The 25,335-nt window shown below is 37.3% G+C and overlaps 1 protein-coding gene across 12 annotated transcripts in view; it reads right to left on the bottom strand.

Moving 5' to 3' along the window:
- PDE4D (phosphodiesterase 4D) overlaps positions 1–25,335 on the bottom strand; it is a 1,650,639-nt gene that overhangs the window by 775,016 nt on the left and 850,288 nt on the right. The window lies entirely within an intron of this gene.

A 25,335-nucleotide genomic window follows, 5' to 3' on the forward strand; every position in this document is an offset into this window, starting at 1 on the left:
TTAGAGAATCCCATGGACAGAGGAGCCTGGCAGGCTACAGTCCATGGGGTCACCAAGAGTCAGACATGATTGAGCAACTAACACTGTCAGCCAAGTCCCTAAATGACTGGAGAGATGAAGTCATGACTTAATCTCTTGTGTTTGAGCCTCTGTATATTTCTGTTGCAAACATCAGCCAACCCTAAATCATATACACTGGTAATATACTTCAGGGCTTCAAAATAAAATTTGTTAATTATTTATGTGTGGTAGAGTTCTGTGTCTTCTTTACCCTGATGGAGGAGTGGGCGATATCTTAACAAAGACAGTGCACTAATGGGATATGCATTAATATAAACTATCGGAAAATAATATGAACTAGCAATTTTATCAGAAGACACTATGTCTTATATTTATTCCATTCTAAATAAGGATGAGGTTGGAGCATTGCTCTAGGGATACACAATAAAAAGGAGATTCTGTGTGGAATATAAGCCCCACCAAGCAGAAAAACAAAGGAATGCTTTGCAAGACTTTTCTAGATTCTAGACTATTCATATCCCACCATGAGAAAAACAGAATTATGTCTGGTAATGTCCAGTAACTACAGAAGTACCCTTTCAGATATGGTGGGGAATAATGGCCAGATTCTCAATGGAGGAAAAAAGAAGTAGCTACCTTGCAAGCATGAACAGAAGCAAAGTTAATGACAAGAAATTTACTTCTTCAGATGAGAGACAGAAAACATTGGACTTTATGTCCTCTACAAACTAATGTAAAACACCAATATTTACTTCTCTGGGCATGGGGGCACTGCCATGAGACCAATTCACTATGCCCTGTGCGTGCTAAGTTGCTTCAGTTGTGTCTGACTCTTTTTGACCCTATGGCTCTGCCCTCGGGATTCTCTAGGCAAAAATACTGGAGTGGGTTGCCATGCCCTCCTCCAGGAGATCTTTCCAACCTAGGGATCAAACCCACATCTTTTCCATCTCCTGCATTGGCAGGTGGGCTTTGTACCACTAGAGCCACCTGGGAAGCTCATGCCCGTGTGTGTGTGCTAAGTTGCTTCAGCTGTGTCTGATTCTTTGCAACCCTATGGACTATAGTCAACCAGGCTCCTCTGTCCATGGGATTCTCCAGGCAAAAATACTGCAGTGGGTTGCCATTTCCTACTCCAGGGGATCTTCTAGACCCAGGGATTGAACCCATGTTCCTTGAGTCTCCTACATTGACAGGTGGGTTTCTTCACACTAGTGCCACATGGGAAACCCCCATACCATATGCTGCTGCTGTTGCTAAGTTGCTTTAGTCGTGTCCAACTCTATGACACCCCATAGAAGGCAGCCCACCAGGCTCCTCTGTCCATGGGATTCTCCAGGCAAGAACACTGGAGTGGGTTGCCATTTCCTCCTCCAATGCATGAAAGTGAAAAGTCAAAGTGAAGTCGCTGAGTCGTGTCTGACTCCTAGTGACCCCATGGACTGCAGCCTACCAGGCTCCTCCATCCATGGGATTTTCCAGGCAAGAGTACTGGAGTGGGGTGCCATTGCCATACCCCATGAGACCTATTCAAAGATCAAACATCTTCATAATGCAGTCTTTCATACACAATTGCAGTTGAAGCCCCCAAACAGAAGGTCGATTCTTAAGCCCTCAGATGGCTAAAACCAGAAATCCTTCATCTTCACACCCCTAGCACTTAGGACAATCCTGATACGTAAGAAACACTCCAAAGATTATGGAATGAGCAGATTCGAAGCCAGTCAACATTTAGAGTGAAACTTGCTCTACTATATAGTTTCTAACTATATATTAGTATTTAGTATATTTGACTATGTATATTTGACATAGTATATTTGACCATGCCAAAGCCTTTGACTGTGTGGATCACAATAAACTGTGGAAAATTCTGAAAGAGATGGGAATACCAGACCACCTGACCTGCCTCTTGAGAAATTTGTATGCAGGTCAGGAAGCAACAGTTAGAACTGGACATGGAACAACAGACTGGTTCCAAATAGGAAAAGGAGTACGTCAAGGCTGTATATTGTCACCCTGTTTATTTAACTTATATGCAGAGTACATCATGAGAAACGCCGGACTGGAAGAAACACAAATTGGAATCAAGATTGCCGGGAGAAATATCAATAACCTCAGATATGCAGATGACACCACCCTTATGGCAGAAAGTGAAAAGGAACTCAAAAGCCTCTTGATGAAAGTGAAAGTGGAGAGTGAAAAAGTTGGCTTAAAGCTCAACATTCAGAAAACAAAGATCATGGCATCCGGTCCCACCACTTCATGGGAAATAGATGGGGAAACAGTGGAAACGGTGTCAGACTTTATTTTTCTGGGCTCCAAAATCACTACAGATGGTGACTGCATCCATGAAATTAAAAGACGCTTACTCCTTGGAAGGAAAGTTATGACCAACCTAGATAGCATATTCAAAAGCAGAGACATGACTTTGCCAACAAAAGTTCGTCTAGTCAAGGCTATGGTTTTTCCTATGGTCATGTATGGATGTGAGAGTTGGACTGTGAAGAAGGCTGAGCACCGAAGAGTTGATGCTTTTGAACTGTGGTGTTGGAGAAGACTCTTGAGAGTCCCTTGGACTGCAAGGAGATCCAACCAGTCCATTCTGAAGGAGATCAGCCCTGGGATTTCCTTGGAAGGAATGATGGTAAAGCTGAAACTCCAGTACTTTGGCCACCTCATGCAAAGAGTTGACTCATTGGAAAAGACTCTGATGCTGAGAGGGTTTGGGGGCAGGAGGAGAAGGGGACGACAGAGGATGAGATGGCTGGATGGCATCACTGACTCGATGGACGTGAGTCTGGGTGAACTCCGGGAGTTGGTGATGGACAGGGAGGCCTGGCGTGCTGCGATTCATGGGGTCTCGAAGAGTCGGACACGACTGAGCGACTGATCTGATCTGATAGTTTCTAATCCAAGTGATATCACAAACCAAGTATTGTAATCTGTCTTCAGTTAAAGTCGAACAAATGAGCGGGAGCACAGAGGAAAGAAGTAAAAGTCCTTACCATTGAGAAAAGAAGCAGAGTAAGAAGCAAGGGTGGAGCTCTAATAGGTGCAATGGTTGATAAAGCCTAGATAACAAGAGGTAGCATTCTGGCTGTGTACAAATTCTATTTCTGCCTCAAAACCAGGGGAATTAAAAAACACAGAATACAGATATTTTGTTTAATAATATTAGCTACTGGTTGAGACAGGCACGTTGCTTTTCCAGTTTTAAAAATACTACTACTCTGATTACAAACTTTTATTTTCAGACTCTATTTACACACCCATGGAAGAGTGGAGAATTGAAATATTTATCATTTAAACTAGCTACAACTCTGAGATCTATCTATCAAGCTATTTCAGACCACAGGCGGAATGGAGGCAGCCATTAATTAGAGAGTTACCTCATTCTCCTCTTTCATTTCTGTGTCAGCTATAAATTGCTACCAACTCTGTGTGTTTGGTATTTTCTGCTGCTTTCAGAGTTTGATGTCCACTCTGCTCGATAAAACCAGGATCATTTTGAACTAAAGATCAGAGAGGCTCTAGTTCAATGATTTTAGTCACGTGCCACAGAGGCTTTGTGTGAAATATGCTAGACTATTTGTCTATGAAACAAAGGAGGTCTTGACAGTGCATAAGAGAATAACTTGTAACTAATCTACATTTACTGGAGAAGGCAATGGCAACCCACTCCAGTGTTCTTGCCTGGAGAATCCCAGGGACGGGGGAGCCTGGTGGGCTGCCGTCTATGGGGTCGCACAGAGTCGGACATGACTGAAGCGACTTAGCAGCAGCAGCAGCAATCTACATTTAGCTTGTTTCTTTTTTGGCATTAGACCCTTAACATAATTATATACAGGTAATATCATCTGATTTTATATTTGAAAACACTCATTTCATTTTTCTCATCACCAATCATGGACACTAGACACAAAAACCTATTTTTCCTAGTAAATTGTCTGTTGAGATATATTGCTTTTCATCTCTCATCAGCTAATTGTTTTTCCAATCTCATCAACTTTAGCTCTGACATATAAGACTGTGGCAGATACTATTGTCTATACATCCAAACCCAGTCTCCACTTCATTCTCATTTATACAAGCCCAACTCTTCACCCTAAAATAAGTCCAGTTAAAAAGCCCAAGCTCTTCAGTCTCCCTTGAGATCCAAGCCCAGGATTCCCAGGAAGCCTGACTTCCCTGATACAGACGCCACCCCTTCCTGCTCCCCATCTATTTCTTTTCTTTGCTCAGAATGAGGGTGCAATGCAGTAGTCCATACCACATGTGATCATGAAAGAACAAGCACAGGGTGAGATAATGTGCTAAGGATGGCTGAGAAGAGCATAAAGGAAAGCATGCATTTGAAGCATGCATTTGAAGACATCACAGGACCACTGTGCTAGCCCTGGGCTGCTACCTCCAACATCCTTTGTACCAGACAAACTCTTAGATGGTTAAACTGCTGGTAGTTTACTGCTACCCACAGCTGACTGCATTCCCACCTGATAAAAAAGACTCTAATCTTTTTTTAAGTAAAGACTTCCTAGCACACATATACTTTTAAAACTTGAGTATTTGAAAACAGTTGGTGCCAGACTATCATAATTCAAGTGACTGCCTTCTTCCTAGTGTTCTATTTGGACACATTCATTTAGCTTTTTAGAGTTAATGTTTCCTTCAGTCATATTCTTTGCCTACTAGACATTTTTAAAGTAAATATAAACAAATTACCTATCTTGGAAATTGCAAAAAAAAAAAAAGCAGAAATATTGGTAAGTCATCTAATTCATTTCTTGCTTCCTTTCCTAAATGATTAATTCTTTTGGTGTAAAATATATTATAATTGAATGCAGTTTCTACTGTATTTTATGCACACTGTCATGCTAATGTGTACAAAAGGTTTTGTCTATCATGACTTTATCAAATAAATCCCAATCCTTGCCGCTGCAAACGCTGACAGACTGAATAAAATCGCTGACAATTTCCAAAATCTGTCCACAGAGATCACTGCTAGGCAAACATTATTGCAAGTCCTGGTGGGTAAGCTAATGCTTTCATATTTGCTTTCTTAATTTCAAAATAGTAATTATGTATTATTAAATTATATCTTGCATCCCCTGTAATTTTCTGTACTCACTGTACAGTGTGAATTTCAATAAAATTCAATCTCTTTCTGCCTGTAGTTTTATGTAAGGCTTAAAAATAAACCCATCAACTAACCCATCCTTCTTTGAAATCCTGCACCTTAATCTATGCTCATATCCTTAGTGAAAGCCATATTTTTATGATTTTATTGATTATAAAATTGCACAGTGTATTTCAAATGCCAAGGAAGGGTTGGGGTGGTGGTGGAGAGAGAATGAACACAAAGAGGCAGAATTTCTCCCTACCAAAAGGTCTTTGTTGTCATCAGGAAGCTTTCTGGATTAACCAAGTAATTTAATTCACAAATTAACAAAACTCCACTATGAAGATCTGATGCAAGAGGGAATGGAAAACTCTTGACCTTTTGGATTCTAATCTCCAGATCGGCTCTTTCTATGCTCCCCCATTAAATACTGAGGATGATCAGTATCAGCTTTCAGATTTAGGCAAAGTAGCTAATAAGCCTTTGACTAAGATAGTAAAGGGGAACTGGTGGTAATTAAATAATAAAACTGATTTACAGAGGTTTCACTTCTAATCTTCAGATGGACACAAACTAAGAACCTATTTATGTCAACTAAAGGCTTCATCAAGCAGAATCATTCATTATGTAAATATGACCTTTAAAGTCATACTACAGCTATAATGTGAATAATATACTCATGAATAATTGAGAATTGACAACATTTAATATTTATTAAGAGCCTTTTATACGGCTTTCACTCACGTAAGTCAATTCCACGGGCCCACTGATAGTACCCACTTAATGATTTATTCAGCCTCTAAATACGATGTGTAATGTTCTATATAAGAGAGTGAGTGAGAAATTGCACAATGGAGATTGGAAGATAAATAAGACACTGTTCTCATTTTCACGTGTAAGCTCCTTAGGGAGGAAATAATAGCCAAATGGAAAGGTCAACCCCACATTAGATGGTAAGTAACTAGAATTTGAGGTAATATTGGATAAGGCCTTACGGGATGGATTTTGATAAATGGCACTATCAAGCATACTGAAGGGCAAAATCAAAGGCCAAGAGAAGTTCATAAAGTAATTCTGTTGATCTGGAATATATGCTAAAATGAGAGAAAATCTTGGATAGGTAAGATGGAACTAGGAATTCCCTGAAGGGTTTAGATTTTTTTTAGAAGACAGTTAAGCATTATCAGGTAAGAGAAGAGTACATTGTCGGGATATAGTATAATCAGTTTCAATGCCTCCTTACCCAATATGGAAACTGTTGTTGTTGCTCAGTTGGTAAGCTGTGTTCTACTCTTTGCAACCCCGTGGACTGCAGTACCCCAAGCTTCCCTGTCCCTCACTATCTCCCAGAGTCTAAGTTCAAGTCTATTGAATTGGTGATGCTATCCAATCATCTCATCCTCTGCTACCCAGGGAAATACATGAATTATATTCTATGAAGAGTGAAGAAAGACTAAGAAATTTTAGGATTAGATTTATTTTTTCTTCTCTTAATGATTACATGGATCAGGATGTGATCTGCTATGTTGAAACAAAGCTGAAATCTTTAATTCAGGCAATCTACAGCATATGTGATTAGAACTACCCTTTAACCAATGGTCAAAAAACTGAAACATTACTTGACTTACCACAAACATAATTTTGTCTCTGTGAATGGAAAAGCCACCATTACCCCTATGCTTTCCTTCTTCTTTCTTCCCTCCCTATTCATAGTCCTTAATGTCTTCATCATTTAACCTTTATGAGTGGACCTTAAGCACATAAAGTAGAAAGCACCAATTTATCCACTTTTTAAATGCTGAAATAATAATTTTTAATGTGGCTATTAACTGACAATGACTTCTTAACTATTACAGAAATAGCAGATTTGACTTTTGAGCCAAAGGGTCACGGATTAAATCTGTATTAATCTCAGAAGGGAATTTTTATGAATTTTCATAAACCAGAGTTTAGGGAATTGTAAAGTTTTATGTAGTGAAATAGATAATCTGAACTTCTGTATCATTTTATGGTCTAATGGAAAAAAAAAATTCCTCCAGGGACAGAGGTAAAGTTATAATCCTAAAATTACATACATTTATAAGTGTGTGTATATATGTGTGTATGGATATCTGTGAGTGTGTATATATGTGTGTATATCCATGTGTGTATGTGTGTATATCCATATATGTGTATGGATATACACACATATATACACACATATATACACACTCACAGATACATGGTTTTATTTAAAGTATTGTCTATTTTTTCCCTTAAACTATGCTCAAACCATGGTTTATAGTTTAAGAAAAGAACAAGAAAAAATATTACATACTGCATTCAAGTAACAGACTCAATGGAACAGAATCCACACTAAAACTTTAGACTTTTCAAATAAATACAGAAAATTACATACAATTTGTAAATTATACAACTATTCTACCTTGCATCTATATCTCCAAAGAATTTATATTAGAACTAAGCTTTGTTAAGTTAACTGTATTACAAGTACTGCATTACTAAGTTAGGCTCAAAAGTTTGTGGAGAGACAGTCACAACATCTATGATTGTAAGAAACTCAAGTTGGCTTCATAGATTCCCAGGGAGATCAAGGCAATGATGTGCCCACAGTCATGCTCACAGATGAAATCTTTAATAAGAATTGCATACTTTCATTAGCACTGTGCTCCTAAGATCCCTTAAACCCCATAAACCCTATATTGAGGTTTTGAGCTCCTTTGACTCATAAAAGCCTCAGATCTACCCATTGCCCAGAGGATATGTGTTTGGGTCTTATCTCCTAAAAGTTCTGTGAAAGTTACTCATTTGAATGCCAATGGAATAGCTGAGTAAGAATCCTATCTATGTATCATACAGTCATATTGAAATTAGGCAACACAAATCTTAAACTGTGAATCTTGGCACACAGACTAGCAGACTAGATTTGAGATGAATGTAAAGGAATGATCACTAATATGAAGAAAGGTGCATGGAGGAAATACACTGTTTTCTATTAACTGCAGGCTATCTGCACCCCAGAGTGTGGATTCTAATTTATTCAGCTAACTTGAAATGATGTCAAACAATTTCTAAGATTAACACTTGGGAGAGATCCTTGAGTCTCTATTTCTTAAGATGATGGCAATAATATCTTTCAAAATATTAAACTCAGATATTAAATAGGCTTTACAAAATAAGAAATTAAAAACAATAGGTCTTATAAATAATACTGAGATAATGCATTTTGCATTATGTACTATAGTCAGATGGACTATAATTAATTTTTCTAAATATGAAAAGCAAATGTAGTATAAAGTAGAATATGTTATAAAAAGAAAACTTCCTTAAAACAAAATTTCAAACACTAAAATAGGAAGCAAAATATCTGAAAAACATTGTTTCAAATAAAACAAAGAATCAGATCTATGTGGAAAGAAAAGAACTATGGAAAGAAAGAAACTAATTACATGTATAAGAAACAAGCAATCATTAAGACTCACTAGGCAGATGCTGAAAGCATCTGAGTAGAGTTCAGGCAAATGGAATTACAAAAGGAAAACAAACAAATGGAAAAATACTGAACCTTACTGAAAATAATATTGAGATAGCATTTTATGCCATCTAAAGAGGCAAACATTTTAAGAAAATTATAGTATTCAATCTGGTTAAAATGAGACAATATTGCTGAGACATTGTAACTTGATATGAATTTCCTTAAAAGCAATACGACAAATTGTAGCAGAATTCATGAAGTAAGCAATCAGTTCTAGACAAGTTAAAACATACATGCAAAAAAGATGTTCACAACACCGTTACCTCTACCAGAAAAAATCTGGAAGCGTTCCAAACGTTTAACATTTAGAGGATAATTATTCAAAGGTGGGACTACCATTGGTTTTAAAATTTTAATCTTTTCCACTTCAGAAAATTAACATTAATACTGTTTTTATTATTGTATTTTATGTTTTTATTAATACATTTACTTATGACAAACAAATATTATGATACCACTTTTTGCTCTCCCATTCATGAGGAATAAATCCTTTTTTTATTTAAAATCTGTATTTCCTTGTACTCTGCAAATCTAACGACAAAATACAGTACACGACAAACGTTTTGAACAAAAATGTCAGCATATTATGACTCATGTATGACTCATTGTATCTACATAAAATTTAGACATTCATTTAAATAATCTTGGTCCCAAAATCTATGCATATTTTGGTTGATATATGTAGATATTAGAGGCAATATATGTAGATATTAGAGGCAATATATGTCATAATAATAGTATCTCTCACTGAGTAATTTTAAAAGACTCTATCAATAGCAGCAGTAACTAAATAAATCTATAATTTATAACATGAACTGGTATAAAAATATGGCTCTGCATATTTTCTATATAAAACTGTGTTTTGAGAAATATAGCTGTGTCTAATGCTAACTTTGCAAAAGAAAGAAGTAATATTTGATTCATAAGGTATGCTGTGCTGTGCTGTGATTAGTCACTCAGTCATGTCCGACTCTTAGCAACAAGCATGCACTGTAGCCTGCCAGGATTCTCCAGGCAAGAAAGCTAGAGTGGGTTGCCATGCCCTCCTCCAGGGATCTTCCCAACCCAGGGATGGAACCCAGGTCTCCCGCATGGCAGGCGGATTCTTTACTATCTGAGCCACCAGGGAAGCCCATATAGTATGCTACATACATGTATATATCTAGTTATCTATCCATATAGATTCATGTATGCATAAATCCACAAATTCATTTGTATTCCTTATAAAAATGTCAAAACTCAAATAATAAGTTAAACATTGGATCAACAACAATAAATTTTATATATGTAACTTTGAAAAGTGAAAGTGTGAAAGTGTTAGTTGCTCAGTCATGTCCAACTATTTGCAACCCCATGGACTATAGCCCGTCAGGCTCCTCTGTCCATGGAATTCTCCAGGCAAGAATACTGGAGTGGGTTGCCATTTCCTTCTCCAGGGGATCTTCCCAACTCAAGATCCAGGTCTTGAAACCAGGTCTCCCACATTACAAGCAGATTCTTTACCATCCGAGCCATGGCTCTGGAATATATGTAACTTTAAATATTCAAATATTTAAAAATATATAAAGTTGGGATCATTTTAGTCATTATCTGGATATAAAGAGGAAAAGTGGAAGCAGTGATGGATTTTATTTTCTTGGCCTCCAAAATCACTGTGGACAGTAACTGCAGCCATGAAATTAAAAAACGTTTGCTCCTTGGAAGGAATGTTATGACCAATCAAGATAACATAAAAAACCAGAGATATCACTTTGCTTACAAAAGTCCATATAGTCAAAGCTACGGTTTTTCCAGTAGTCAAGTACAAATGTGAGTGCTGGACCAGAAAGAAAGCTGAGTGGCAAAGAACTGATGCTTTTGAATTATGGTGCTGGAGAAGACTCTTCATAGTCCCTTGGACAACAAGGAGATCAAACCAGTCAATCCAGAAGAAATCAACCCTGAATATTCACTGGAAGGACTGATGCTGAAGCTGAAGCTCCAACACTTTGGCCACCTGATGCAAAGAGCCAACTTGTTGGAATAGACCCTGATGCTGGGATAGACTAATGGCAAAAGGAGAAGGGGATGGCAGAGAATGAGATAGTTAAATAGCATCACCAACTCAACAGACATGAATTTCAGCAAACTCTGGGAGATAGTAAAGGAAAGGAGACCCTAGGGTGTTGCAGTCCATGGGGTTGCAAAGAGCTGGTCATGACTTAGTGACTAGACAACAACTAACAATAAGCTTTAAAAGTGGAAGTGAAGGTGAAGTCACTCAGTCTTTTTCAACTCTTCGTGACCCCATTGACTGTAGCCTGCCAGGCTCCTCTGTCCATGGGATTTTTCAGGCAAGAATACTGGAATGGGTTGTCATTTCCTTCGCCAGGGGATCTTCCTGAGCCAGGGATTGAACCCGGGTCTCCCTCTTTGCAGGCAGACTCTTTACTGTCTGAGCCACCACGGAATCCCACCATATGCTTTGACATACTACAAAAAATTTCTTAAATTTAATGAAATACCATTTGTATTAGTTTCTTAGATTTATAGGTAGTTTTTCACAATACTGTAACCTGTTAGAGTGTTAAGAAAATGTGCATTTCAATACCTTCATTATATAGGTGGTGACAGTGATAGAGAGGTTAGATAACTTGCCCAAAGTCACACATTTTAAAAAAGTTTAGACCTAGTTCTTCTGTGTACTTTTTTCAAGTCTTCAAACATCTAGCACAGATGTATTACTTCAGTAATCAGAAAAATATCTATTAATAAAATACTTTGAATATATGTATAATATAATGAAAAATGAATAGTATTAGGTTATAGCTTTTTTATAGTAGAAGGTATCAAGAAAACAATTTAGCATTGTTATACTCTTTGAAATTCTTTTTACTAAATTCTGCATTTATATAAAAACATTTCATTAATTATAGCACTATTTTAGAATTCAGTCAAATGATTTGCTTTTTGTTTTTTTCCAATCCATTGACTTTGACAGCATAACATAAAGCGTAGGCTTTCAAAGTGGCCCTCTTGGAGGAGAAAGCCTCTGGAAGAATCTGTTTTCTAAAATGTTAAGATGTTATTTTATGATTACTCTTGCTTTTGAACAGTTTCTAATATTTTACAAAATGCTTTTAGGTATGTATTTAAATTCCTGACTTTGATGATGATAGTGTAATAAATGAATACTGGATAAAGATTTCTCCTTTTAAAAAATCTCATACCCTTTTCAATCTTTATCAGAATGGTCTAATTTTACACAGACTTTAAATATCTTCTTTCAATTATTTGAAGAGTGATTAAAAACAAAGAGTGGTAAAAAACCAGAAAAGTGAGTTCTAATCTAATTTGAGGTTGAAGAAAGCTTTTTCTATGAATGAAAGTAGGAAATAAACATTTTTAAAAGAAAAATAACTTCTCTGGATACAGTTTGAAAAAAAAAAATTCCTTCACATCAAAAGTCAAAGTAAATAATTAAGTGGCAAATAACGAACTGAGAAAAATGTTTCTGTGAAAACCAGGATAGAAAAAAGAAATGGCCAATGTCCTGATAGACAAATAACACTAATATTAAATTCACAAAGAAGAAATAAATTATTTATATGCATATATAAAAAATTTTAGCCTCAATATTAGCTAATTGAAACAGATATTACTCTTCATCCTACTAATTTAGCAAATCTTTATTAACTGTAGAATAGTAAAAACTTGCAATAATGCAAGGATATGGGAGTGTTATATACTAATACTACAAGCACCCTAATAACAGTTTCTGAAAAGCAGCTCACAATGTTTTTTGAACACTTCTTTAACTCTATGCATCACTTTTCTGAGAATCCATCCTAAAGCAACAATTCAGGACTAATCTTTAAAGATACTTATTTTAGGATCATTCAGAACAGTTCAATGTCTAAGGTTTTAAAAACAGTTAAATACAGGGTAGGAATATAAAATGTTATAGAAGTATATGGAATAATATATTAAAATGTGAAATAACTTAAACACTATTTTAAATTTCAATTTAAATCTTGCTTTACTATTTTCAAATACTAATTTAATCAAGCACAAAATGTCTGATTAGAGGCTGAAAGTCTGAATCCTAATTATTCTGACTCCATACAAGTGAATTATAAATATTTCTTTTTTATATACCCTGAGAATAAGAATTAGTGGACCTCTACAGAAATGTTCTACATGAGTTATTTACAAAAGTGGGTAATACTATATTCTGCTGGAGTTCTGAAACTTAATAATGAATTAATTAATACATCATTAATACGTCAATGTCTGTTTGCCTATTTTTTTAAGTACAGAAAATTATTAGCAGTCTGCACCTTCCAAATGAATAACAACCTTCTATCATTTATCTTTTGTTTTATAAAGTGCTCACATATTTAATCTATTTTTAATAATGACCTAATAATCTAGTCCTGTGTATTTACTGGAAGAGTAATCCATTTATTTTTCCTACTGATGTTTTTATTCTAAAATAGAAACAAGTGGGGGGAGAAAAGGATGTGGAATTATTTTATAAGCACTGCCTTCAGTATAGTTTGCAACAATAGGCAATTCTCACAAACTTTTAAATTCATGACCTATTTATAACTTGTACAAAAATAATAAATAGTGGAACAGTCATGTAGAATTTAGACAGAAGAAGTTTTCCTCCCCGTAACCATCACTCAGTATTCCTTTTTTAAAAATGAAGTATAGTTGATTTACAATATTGTGTAAGTATCAGACGTACAGCAAAGTGATTCTTATATATAAATATATATACCTCCAATGTTTTCCATTATAGGTTTTATAAGATATTAAATATACTTTTCTATGATACATAGCAAATTCTTGTTATCTGTTTTATATACAGTAGTGTGTATAGGTTAATCCCATATTCCTAATTTATCCCTTCCTCTCCTCCTTTCCCTTCATCAATCATTTAAATGAAAGATTTCACTTGAGGCAATGGGATCAATGAGATGGAGATGCCCGGATGAAAACAGAAACAAGCACTATAGCGGAATTAAATTTGGGATTTCCTCTCCTTCAAGTTTGAGGGAAATATGCAATCAGCAGCTAAGAACCAAGTGACGTCTGCTGCTTCAGCAACCTATGGAGTCATCCAGGTAAGGAAGGACGAGCGCGGCTCTGTGCACAGGAAAGGACTTGAGAGACAAACTGCCCACACACTCGTTTTCCATTTGAGGAAATGGAGCCTAAGTGAAGTTAAGTCATTTGTCTGAGGTCACACAGCTAGCTAGGGGCAGAGGAGGAACCATAAAGGTCTCTGGATGTACAGTGAACCGGTCTGTTAATACATTTCTACATTGTTGCTTCTAGCACTCGGCGCACCAAGAGCAATCGAAGTCAGGTAAGCAATGCTTCCCGCCAACTCCAGGGTCAATGTGAGAAAAATTAAACAAGAGCTATGGAAAAAGATAAAACAAGTGGCCACTGAGTAGAAATAACGAATTAATGATAACTTCTTCCCACTTTCCTTCCATCCCCATTCCCCAAGGCTTTTGGGTCAGACTAAAAAGAACAGTACACAGCATCCACTAATCTGTGTTCTAGAGCTCTCACTGCCCCAGCGTGTGCTCTCAGGCACTTTTCTGTACCTCTCTGGAGCCCATGTTATGATCTCAAAACGCAAGATGACCTCTCCAAGGCCCCTTTTCCTCTGTCTCTAAATGGCTGACATTAGCTTCTTTTTTTTTTTTTTTTTCCTTTTGAACCCTTTATCCATGCAATAAGCTCACCATAAAGAAACTCCAACAGTCGTGATTTAAATGCAGAAAAAATTTCAATGGGTGTGTCTAATAACACCAGCTTTTAATAATTCTACTTGTACCATGACCAATTCAGTGTTTCATACTAATACAGTTCACTGAAAGAGAACACCTAGCTCTGACTGCAAAGCTGTCTTGAGACATTTCTGTTGGATGTTAGTTTTAAATTTCATATATTTTCACTTCACAGAACCTTATTTCCTCCTTTCAATTCACAGGAGAAAAATTGTTTTAATTTACAGATGGAAGCAACAGCATAAATGTGACTAATCACTCCCCACCCCCACAACAATAACTATCTTTACACACCCAGTTTCTTCCCTTTCAAGCAACCTGAAATTACATTCTTCAAGCAGTTAATAAAACTCCATAGTAAATACAATACAGAGGAAACCAAAAGATGAAAAAACTGGCTGAGTAGGGAAATTTTTCCTAACAGTATGCCATCTACGTTTAATAGTTCACTGCAACCTTTTGGGTTTTAATGCTCCAAATGAATCCATAAACATAATGGGTCTTTATACAATGTAGGGATTAGGAGCCTAGCCCTACTGTCTCAGGAGTACGTTCTCTGTTAGGAATGGACTACTTCAAAGACTGTGTTTTACACCAGCAGGATCTTCTCTCACCATAATTACTGTTGTTGTTACTGATAACAATTATCATCATCATCTTTTTAGCATATCATGTTGTATAAAGTGCAAATCCTACAAATTATCATGCTTAATTGCTTAAATAACCTTTTCAAATTTTCATGCATGCTATGTATCCCTATTTAGCAAATTAGAAAACCAATACTTAGAAGAATAAGGCAACATATTCAATCTTACAGCTAAGTTATAATAAAGCCAGGCCTTGAACAACCTGATTCCCGATCCTATTCCTTTATCTGTACCATAAGATGGTAAGTATGATTCCAAGTAGTCACAAGGTTAGAGCTGTCAGGATCCTACATTTACCCCAAGTACATTTAGATAGACATCTTGAAACAGACATCCCTTTTACTTTCTGTAGAAACTCTCTCATTATTTCACATTTGAAACAAAAATCATTCTACAATGTAAAAGTCATCCTTTCATGCTGGCCTCCCATATCACTGAAAATATATCTCCTTGTTTACTCAGCCCAAACAAAAAGTTATTGGGAAAAAAAGTTAATATTTATTTTGAAAGTGAATAGGGCTCAAGAAAGGGAATAATAGAGTGTTTTTAAGCCCATCTTTCAAACATTTAACCTATATTAAAATAGCTAACATTTACCATTCAGAGAAGTGCAAACAAAATTCAGCAAGATATCACTGCACTTAGTACAATCATTACAGTGGTAAGTGTGGCCAAAGTGGTGCTCAGTACAAAAGCCTGCTTAAAATATCCAAATCTTACAAGCTAATGTGTGATCAGTGATTATCTTATAAGTTGGGGTTGGGTAAATGGTTCAAAATAGCTGGACCCTTTCCTTAACCCTCATATTCAAACAAACGACAGATGTATCAAAAATTAAATATAAAAAGAGAAACCTCAAAAGAACTAGGATAAATGTAAAAAAAGTGATGATTTTAATATGGGGTAGCACAATCCTTTGGAGAAGGAAACAGCAATCCACTCCAGTGTTCTTGCCTGGAGAATCCCAGGGACGGGGGAGCCTGGTGGGCTGCCGTCTATGGGGTCACACAGAGTCGGACACGACTGAAGCGACTTAGCAGCAGCAGCAGCACAATCCTTAAACATGTTATAAAAGTAGTACATGGAGGAAAGTTTATTAAGCCTTGCTATATTAAAAAAAAAATCATTAAAGCAAAAAAATCAAGTAACCTGATTAAAAATTGGGCGATGACTTGAATAGCCTCTTCTTCAAAGATGAAAAAAATCGAACAAGCATATGAAAAGATGCACAATATTATTAATCATGAGAGAAATGTAATAAAACCACAATGAGATATAATTTCATACCCATTAGGATGGTGACATAAAAAAGCAGAAAACAGGTATAGAGGCAGATGTGGAAAAATTGAAACTCTTTTGCACTGTGGGTAGGACTGTGAAGTGGTACAAATGCTATGGAAAACAGTATGAAGAATCTTCAAAAAATTAAGACTAGAACTCCCATATAACCTAGCAATCTACTTCTGGATATATATCCAAAAAAACGGAATCAAGTTTTTTCATAGCTGCACTATTTACAATAACCAACAGATGGAAGCAACCCAAATCACCACCACCAGTCAAACAGAGAAGCACAATGTGGTATCTACATACAATGAAATGTTATTCAGCCTTATAAAGGAAGGAAATTCTGTCACAGGCTACATCACCAGTGAACTTTGAAGACATTATGCTAAGGGGAATAAGCTAGTGACAAAAAGACAAGTATTGTGTGATTCCACTTTAAGAGATATCTAATGTCTTTTAAGAGATATCTAATGTCCTTTATGAGATATCTAATGTCCGATTCATAGAAAGTAGAATGGTGACTACCAAAGGTTTGTAGGAAGAAAGGGTAGTTATTGTTTAATGAGCTTCAGTTTTACAAGACAAAATATTTCTAGAGACAACCATGTGAATATGTTTAACACTACTTAAAAGTGGTTTAAAAGATAATTAATTATGTATAATTATGTCTTTTTTTTTTTTTTTTTTTTTTGAGAAAGCAATGGCACCTCACTCCAGTATTCTTGCCTGGAGAATCTCATGGACAGAGGAGCCTGGCAGGCTACAGTCTATGGAGTCGCAAGAGTAGGACACGACTGAGTGACTAAGCACAGTACATGTGCTTTTAACCACAATAAAAAATTAGAATATTTATATGACTTTAAAAAGGTATAAAGTAAAATGCCAGACTGAGAAATATATTCAAAACAGTTGTAAGAGTTACTTTCTTAAATATACTTAGCTATTACAAATAATTAACAAATGGCTATATTCCAATTTTTTAAATGATGAAATATATTAACAGGGAGTGGACTAAGAAATAGCAAATAAACAATGAAGAGATGTTAAACTCATTCATGAAACAGAATAGTAAATAATAAATGATATTATATTTTATCCATACTAGTGATGAAAATGAAAATGGGTCATATCCAGTGACAGTGAGAGTGATAATGAGAAATTAAAAGGTCCTCTGGCATGCTGCTTATGAGTGCGTAAGATGATGAAACAATTCTAGATGCAAATTTTCCAACATAATATTTCCCTGGCAGTCCAGTGGTTATGATTCTGTGTTTTCACTGCAGGGGGATAGGTTCAATCCCTGGTCAGGGCTGAGATCCCATCTGCCATGTGGCCAATAATAATAATAAAATAATATATCTTTGGACCAATGACTTCACTTGCTAGAAATACATCTCACAGATACATTTTAACATTTGTAGTGAGAATTAAATGAAGTAATCCTGAAAAGCATTATGCTTACTACTTGAAAATTACTCAGTAAGTGTCATTAATATTTTTATTAAATTTACTTGAATACAATTAAAATATTTCTAAGAGGTTACACCGGACAATATGAAGAGTAGTTACTCTGGTAAGGGCAATGTAAAACTGAGAGGGCTAAGGAAGGGCAGAAAGGGACTCACACAACTGTTACCTTTTATAGAGATTTTCACCATAAACATACATTATGTTTATGACTTTAAAATCCTAATTTTAGTCACTGAGATCAGAACCAAATACCCATAGAATATTGGAAAAATACTCAACATTCTCCTTTCTGAACTCTTTATGCCTATAGTTTTCCTTTCTTTCTCTTTCAAGAGAACTAGCTAAGGCAACAGGGTTTCTTAGGGCAAGAAATCAAGAGCACTAGGAACTCCTTTAAGTGGGCAGTTTCTATAGTCACTACACATCTAGCCCTACTGTCTTGATGTTTCTAATCAAAGGCTCAGAAAAGGGATGAGAGAAAGAAAAATGAGGAAACGTTATTTGTCACCTGAGTTCTCAAGTTTTCTAAAACAGCTGACCAAGTCTTAAGATGTTATATAATCATAAAAACAAAAAGATAACCAACTAACCCTGTGCAGTTAGATGTGTCAGAAAATGAATTTCAAAGCATAAGTCACGATAGTCTCACTGATCAGCCACCCCATTGAGGCATGAGATTAAGGAAACAATGTGCCTTTCCCTCATTCTTACTATGATTACAGCTTTAAAACGTGTGTTTAGTGGTTTCCAGTGAAAATGTTCAGGGCACGGCAGTGAAGAAAAGCTTCACCTGAGAAGACTGGCAGATTTTCTTCTCAAAGGCCCTGGAGATAGGCCATACCTTGGAGAAATTACTGAGGTTAGAATCTGGCACCGAGTTATGTAGATTCTGAAGCCAGCACGTGAGAGCAACCTCTTCTCTCAGAAGCAAACCCATATGACACAAGCTCACGAAACTGCTGAACGGAATCCAAATGCCAATTAACTTCTCAATGAGCACTACGATCACTGAGCTGATTATAATGCTTGGACCATCTGACCCAGTACTTTCCTTTTCAGTAGAAAGTCCTATAGAACAGCGAAGACTATAATCAGAAGACTTCTTGGTAAACATGGAACCAGAACAAAGACATAGATAAATAGGTGATAGATTAGATAGATACATTAGACAGACAGACAGATAGAAATGGCTATTAGTAAGATGATTAACGTGTTCTGAATGTTCAATGTCAGCCTATTAACAGTTTCTCTCTCATGGACAATGTTTTGAAAAAGCACTCTCAATTTTTTTCTTCTGTGATTCTCTTTCATACCTATTCAAATTCCCACCAATCTCATTGGCATGCCAACACATCTCTTTAAAGTGTTGCCTCTCTGCTGCATTAAGTGGAGATTTTGTATGTTAATTCACAGGGGAAGACTCTTACTTCTACATCTTTTCTTCCCTCTGTACTATATACAGATCCAAGAGAACACTTTGCAATTAACTGTGACCATAATATTAATTCTAGCCAAAATACAGCAGAAGAAACAACACAGCAAAACACTTTCTAGTATCCCCATACTGCAGCCCACAACTTTTGGTCACTTTACAAGGTCAATCTTCATTATTACTAGGCCTGACAGTAACTGCCTGGCTACAACAAGAAGCTGATAGCCTTAACTTTCTAGGTGGCTCCTAGTAAAAAGCCTGACTTTGATGTGTCTAAACAAGCATAAATATAGAACTCATGACAAGGTGTATTAGGATTGTAAAATCTTCTGAGAGGAAGCTGCCTTGAGCTGCCCTGCTTAAGAGATTTAAAAGCAGACAGATCAAAGCATGTGTCATTGAAAATCCTTCTGGATGTCTTGAGAAAAGGGGTAAAATTGCAAACCCATCCAGTTGTATCCATTACTATAATGACTGAGAATACACCAGGATGATGAAAATGAAGGGTGAGTCGTGCAGGGTCATAATAATAGTCATCACAGGTCATGTGCCACTGATACTGAATTTTTCTTTTGCACAGCAAAGAGAGCTTTGTGTTTTTTCTGAATAGCTATGGCAACAGCTTTTATTTTTGAGTGCAGGGATTTCCTGTCTATAGACCCACGCATCTGAGTAATATGCCTATCCCAAACATTCATTAGAATACTGAGGATGAGTCAAAAAACAAGATGGACATATGCCAAAAGGTTTTATACTAGGAGTAAAATCTATTTATCCACTGAATCGGCAAACTGAATTTGGGGAAGGTAAAGAATTCAAGGCTGTCACATCCTATCGTATCTGATACTTTCAAGTTAGGATTACATAAATAGGGAAAGAAGAGGCTAGAAATTCTGCATGCTGAGAAGGAAAGTCTAGAATGGGAGGGTTCACTTTGCAGGATAAAGCACTCTGTAAAACTTGGAGTAACATACAATTTCTGAAGGGAAAATCTTCTTGAGTGATGCTGACTATAATTCTGTGCTCTGTGGAACATTTAATTGACAGTGTGTTTTTTATGGTGCTTCCCTTAACATTCAGCTCTCCTCAAACTGATGCTGTGCCTCTTTTAAATGGGCCACCCTGTATAATCTGAATGAGCTTTTTCCAGTAAAGAATCATGTTGATGTAAATCTACGTTGGCAAGAGCGTCATCAGAGTCAGCTGGGAGTGACAGGCATGTTCTAGCCAATTCTGGATGGTGTGTTGAAGTGTGTTGAAATATGCTTCCCAGGCTACAAGAGCCAGTGCACAAAAGCCTGCCCACGTCTTCACGGGGATGACGTGCTGAACAGCAAAGCCACGGCTCTGTCAGAACATAAAACGCATACCAGGAGCGTTTCTGGAAGAGAAGCCAACCTATCAATCACAACGAAAGCTACATAATCCTTACAGGTGAAAAGGTGCCAGCGCTCGCCCTTTCCCTTAAGGCGAAAAAAACAAAAAAACAAAAAAAAAAAACTTGGCACATGTTGCTTTGCAGGTCAACCTCCTGACACAGATCGTATTTCCTAGTAACAGCCAGGTTCACCTAGTATCCATTTGCGGGCAGCCAATACAAAGCAACAATTCAAACTCCAAAGAGAAAGCTAAGCTCTATCTATTTTCATATTTGTTTTGTTTACAAGGATGATTATGAAAACACCCCTGAATAAATCTTAAAATGCCGCATGGTCTTGCTCTCTTTAAAAAATAACCTAGGCCTACACATAAAACCTATTTATTTAATACAAGCAGTACCACTGTAATAACTATCAATATGCATGAACCATTGTGGTAAGTACTACATATATTTTTTCAGAAATTTTTTTCAATTCTTCAGTATCTATTTTTAACATCATGCTTAAGAACAAGATTTTGTATCCAATGCAGCAGGGCTTGGGGTTGGGGGGTGGTGTGGCAGGGAGAATGGTAATTTCACATTAGAAAATCTGCCCTAGGGGCATACATCTGGAAACTACCAATTTCGCAATTGCCTTTCTGTATCTTCCATCACATCTCTCACCCCTGGAGCATGAATGTATGGTAAAGGGGTGGGAAGAACACGGCTTTACCAGACAGAAATGTTGACAGACCTGGCCAGCTGGTTCTCACTGCCTGTCTCCTCCATTCCTATAAATGCACTGCAGCTGAATGAGAGTGCCTGGAATGAATTTCAACAAATAGACCCCAGAGGCTGGCCATTCCAGCCTAAGACTTGTTACTTGTCTAACTACATGGCCTCAAATGAGAGTCTTGTCTTGACACACAGTCATCACCACAAAAGGTCCAAGACTGCCAAGGGATTGTTTATCACCAGACTCTCAGCCACCACTGACTGCAAATCCCCCGGAGTCTAAGTCCCCCACTCCCCTACACTCCCTCAAAACTTTCCATGGTGAGTTTCCATATTCTTGCTCTGACACTAACGTGCGTGCGTGTGTGTGTGTGTGTGTGTGTCGCTTAGTCGTGTCCAACTCTTTGTGACTCCATGGACTGTAGCCCACCAGGCTCTCTGTGCAATTCTCCAGGCAAGAATACTGGAGTGGGTTGCCATTTCCTTCTCCAGGGAATCTTCCCAACCCAGGGATCAAAACCGGATCTAACGGCTGCCCATTATTTCAGCCCTCTGATGTGGTGGCTACACCCCCTCCATCTTTTTGTACCACCTTAGCTAAAGGACAAGCAGGTATCTTTCTTGCTCTCCTCTGCTTCTTGCAGAGAGAACTGTGACCATTTCTTAACTATCTTTCCTTTTACTACTCTGCTCTGAACCACCATTATATCTACTATATTATACGTGTTATATCTCACCTGGATTACTGCAACAGTATCCGAATTGGTCTCTCTGTTTCTTCTTCTGCCCCACATCTCTATTTTCTACACAGGAGCAGGAATGATATTTCCAAAACTTAAGACAGCCTGTGCCCCTCCCTGAGGCAGGCACTCGCATTGCTAACACTTCTCCCTTCAAAACACCAGAGTCATGACCAAGAAAAATCCTATCACAGCCTCAAAATACGACATGATGTGACTCCCTTCTACGTCTTGGACTTCATCTTCTATAATGTCCCCCTTCCTCAAATACACCAATCACATCATCCCTCAGACCTTTGCACTTGTTATTTCTTCTGCCTGAAATGCTCTTCTTCAATGTAATCACTCACCTTCTTCAGACCTCTATTCAAATGTCACCATATAGAGAGTCCTCCCCGAAAAGGTATTTAAAAACTCTATCCCCTTGACTTTCCAGGTGGAGCTAGTGGTAAAGAACCTGCCTGCCAATGTAGGAGACATAAGAGATGCAGGTTTGATCCCTGGGTTGGGAAGAACCCCTGGAGGAGAACCCCTCGGCATAGCAACCGAGTCCAGTATTCTTGTCTGGAGAATCCCCATGGATAGAGGAGCCCAGTGAGTTGTAGTCCATAGAGTCAAAAAGAATTGGATATGACTGAAGTGATTTAATGCACACACATGCACCCCTTACCCAGCTTTATTCTTCCTTATTGTACTTACTATTCTCTGGGCTACCGGAATATTTATTTATATATTGCCTTCTTCCCCATTAGAATACATGTTCCATGTGGGGGTGGGGGGACAGGACTTTGTCTTTTTTACTCAGTGTTATATCTTCAGAAGAGTTACAAGATACAAAGTAGACACTCAGAAATTATTGTTTGAATAGATGGAAGATAACAGGATATTTAGCACCTGACTCTTATCCTGGTGAGCCAGTCTTGAAATAGAAAAAGTACCTTAGGAGACAAATGGTTTTCTGCATATAGTCCATCAGACTTGCTGGGCATGCTTTAAGCATTATATTCTTATGCAATTTAATGAAAAGGCAGATAGAGTCCTCACATAAATAGTGTCTCCGGTCTGGGCATCAGAACAGGAGTGCCAGGGGTGGAATTAACACATCTCATCTGAATGTAAATACAATCGTGTATTCTACTTCTGGAGGATTATCTTAGAAGGAGTAGAAGGCATTAGGTAGCTGAAAGATGGTCCAGATTGGTCTAATTGAACTAAATCTCACGTTCCAATCCTTAAGTGTTCAGTGCACACACTTGTGGTTTAGCAAGCTTGGGGCAGGGTAATAACTCAAAATGTCACTTTCTTTTATTTGGAGTAAAGCTATTGAGAAAGATAAAACTGATCATGTTTCACTTAAGCATATAAATCCCTGGTGTGCATACATGTGTGAGTGTGGGTGTCTGAGAGACAGAGAATGTTAGCTGACCTCTGAAACTTGATTCCAACTTACATTTATGGTCACCTTCTGCAGAGACACTCTAAGCTGTACCCAATCTCACTCAAACCCCATATAATCCCCATACTGGTTGATGTTGTTCCTTTGGTGAAAAGAACTTACTTCCTGCCACTTTCTGTCTTTCTATACTTCACTCCAGTTCTCTCCTTACTCAACTCCTCTAGGCTTTATGTTCATATCCAATTCTTTTCTAGGCCCCACTTTTCTCCTTGTAAAATGTGATAATTACACCTAAACCTAAATTGCCATGAATATCAAATAACATAATCTAAAAGACTTCCATGGCGGTCCAATGGCTAAGACTCTGAGCTCCAGATACAGGGGGCATGGGTTTGATCCCTGGTTAAGGAACTAGATCCCGCATGCCACAGCTAAGTTTGCATGCCACAACTAAAGACACATCTTACAGCTGCAACGAAGACCTGCCACAGCCAAATAAATATTTAAATAATATAATCTAAGTAAAAACTCAGTATGGGCCTTCTTTGTGACTACTCTATGTCATACTCCACCTCAAGATTCCCACCACAGGAAACACTTTCTTTCCTATAAACTCCACCACTCTTTGCACTTAGTTATGGCAACTGCTAATGCTTTATGGTTATTTTGAGTAATAATATTCTATCTCCATCTGATCACAACCCTAGAGAGCAAAGACAACACCCCAATAGCATCCCACACAGCAATTTACATACACACAGTAGGAGATGAATTAAGCTCCCGGATTTTAGTAGGTTCAGATCACCCTCAGTGTTCCTCCATGACTCTTTACGTGACATTTGAATAGCACTTTATTCTTTTCAAAAGTCTTTTCATTAAGTATATCATTTGAATTTTTAAATAATTCTAAGAAGTAAGAATGAATTAGCAATAATCCCATTTTATGGATGCACTTAATTGTGATCTGTGGAGTTGAAATAATACCCCTGGGATCACATAGTAAGTGAGTAGCAGAGTCAGAGCAGACAGTACATTTTGGGCCCTCTTTCTGTATCACAACAAGACGGTGCTAGGGATACACTAGTGAGTAAAGTGATCAGTGGTTCTAGATCAGTGCTTCTCAACTAGGGACAATTGTGCCCTCAGGGGACATTTAGCCATATAACTAATAAGTATAGGGTGGTAAAAACAGGGTACCAATACCTGACTTTCTGCTTAAGAATTGGAATTACCTAATCCAAGTTCAGTGTGTTTACCACCAACTAAGGGATTCAGACCCAAAGAACAAATGTCCTTCTTCAAAAATAGCTGCCCTTTTTCCAGCAGTGGAAATACCAGTGATTCAGGATCACTCAGTTGAAACATTAGCGCATCTGACGCACCAAGACAGCTTGAAGCATAGGGGATGTCATTGATCGAATTTAAATGTTGAATATAATGGTGAGGTTATTTTCTTTCCAAATCCCTTCCAGTCATGCTTATTACCTTAAGGAGAAGGACTCCATCGGCCTTTCACAACTCTTCATGACTCACTAGCTGCCATTTTAGGCTGAGAGCAGACCTCAGGCTCAGAACCACTGCAGGTCACAGCCTCTAGCTAAACTTGAATCCATTTAACCTGCTTTTTTTTTTTCAATTGCATTTTTGCCCAATTATCTTCTATTTATGATAAGTGACACTGGTTTCCAATTTATAATAATAAGGATACAAGGCTTCATGCTTAAACAGATAGGCCTTTAAATAAAAATATAAATCCACTAAAAAAATTAAATACAACATGGTACAAATGATCCACAGGCGTACC

The sequence above is a fragment of the Bos grunniens genome, chromosome 20, assembly GCF_055505025.1.
Source record: "Bos grunniens cultivar Pamir isolate PY7600 chromosome 20, Bosgru_T2T1.0, whole genome shotgun sequence".
Classification (NCBI taxonomy): domain Eukaryota; kingdom Metazoa; phylum Chordata; class Mammalia; order Artiodactyla; family Bovidae; genus Bos; species Bos grunniens.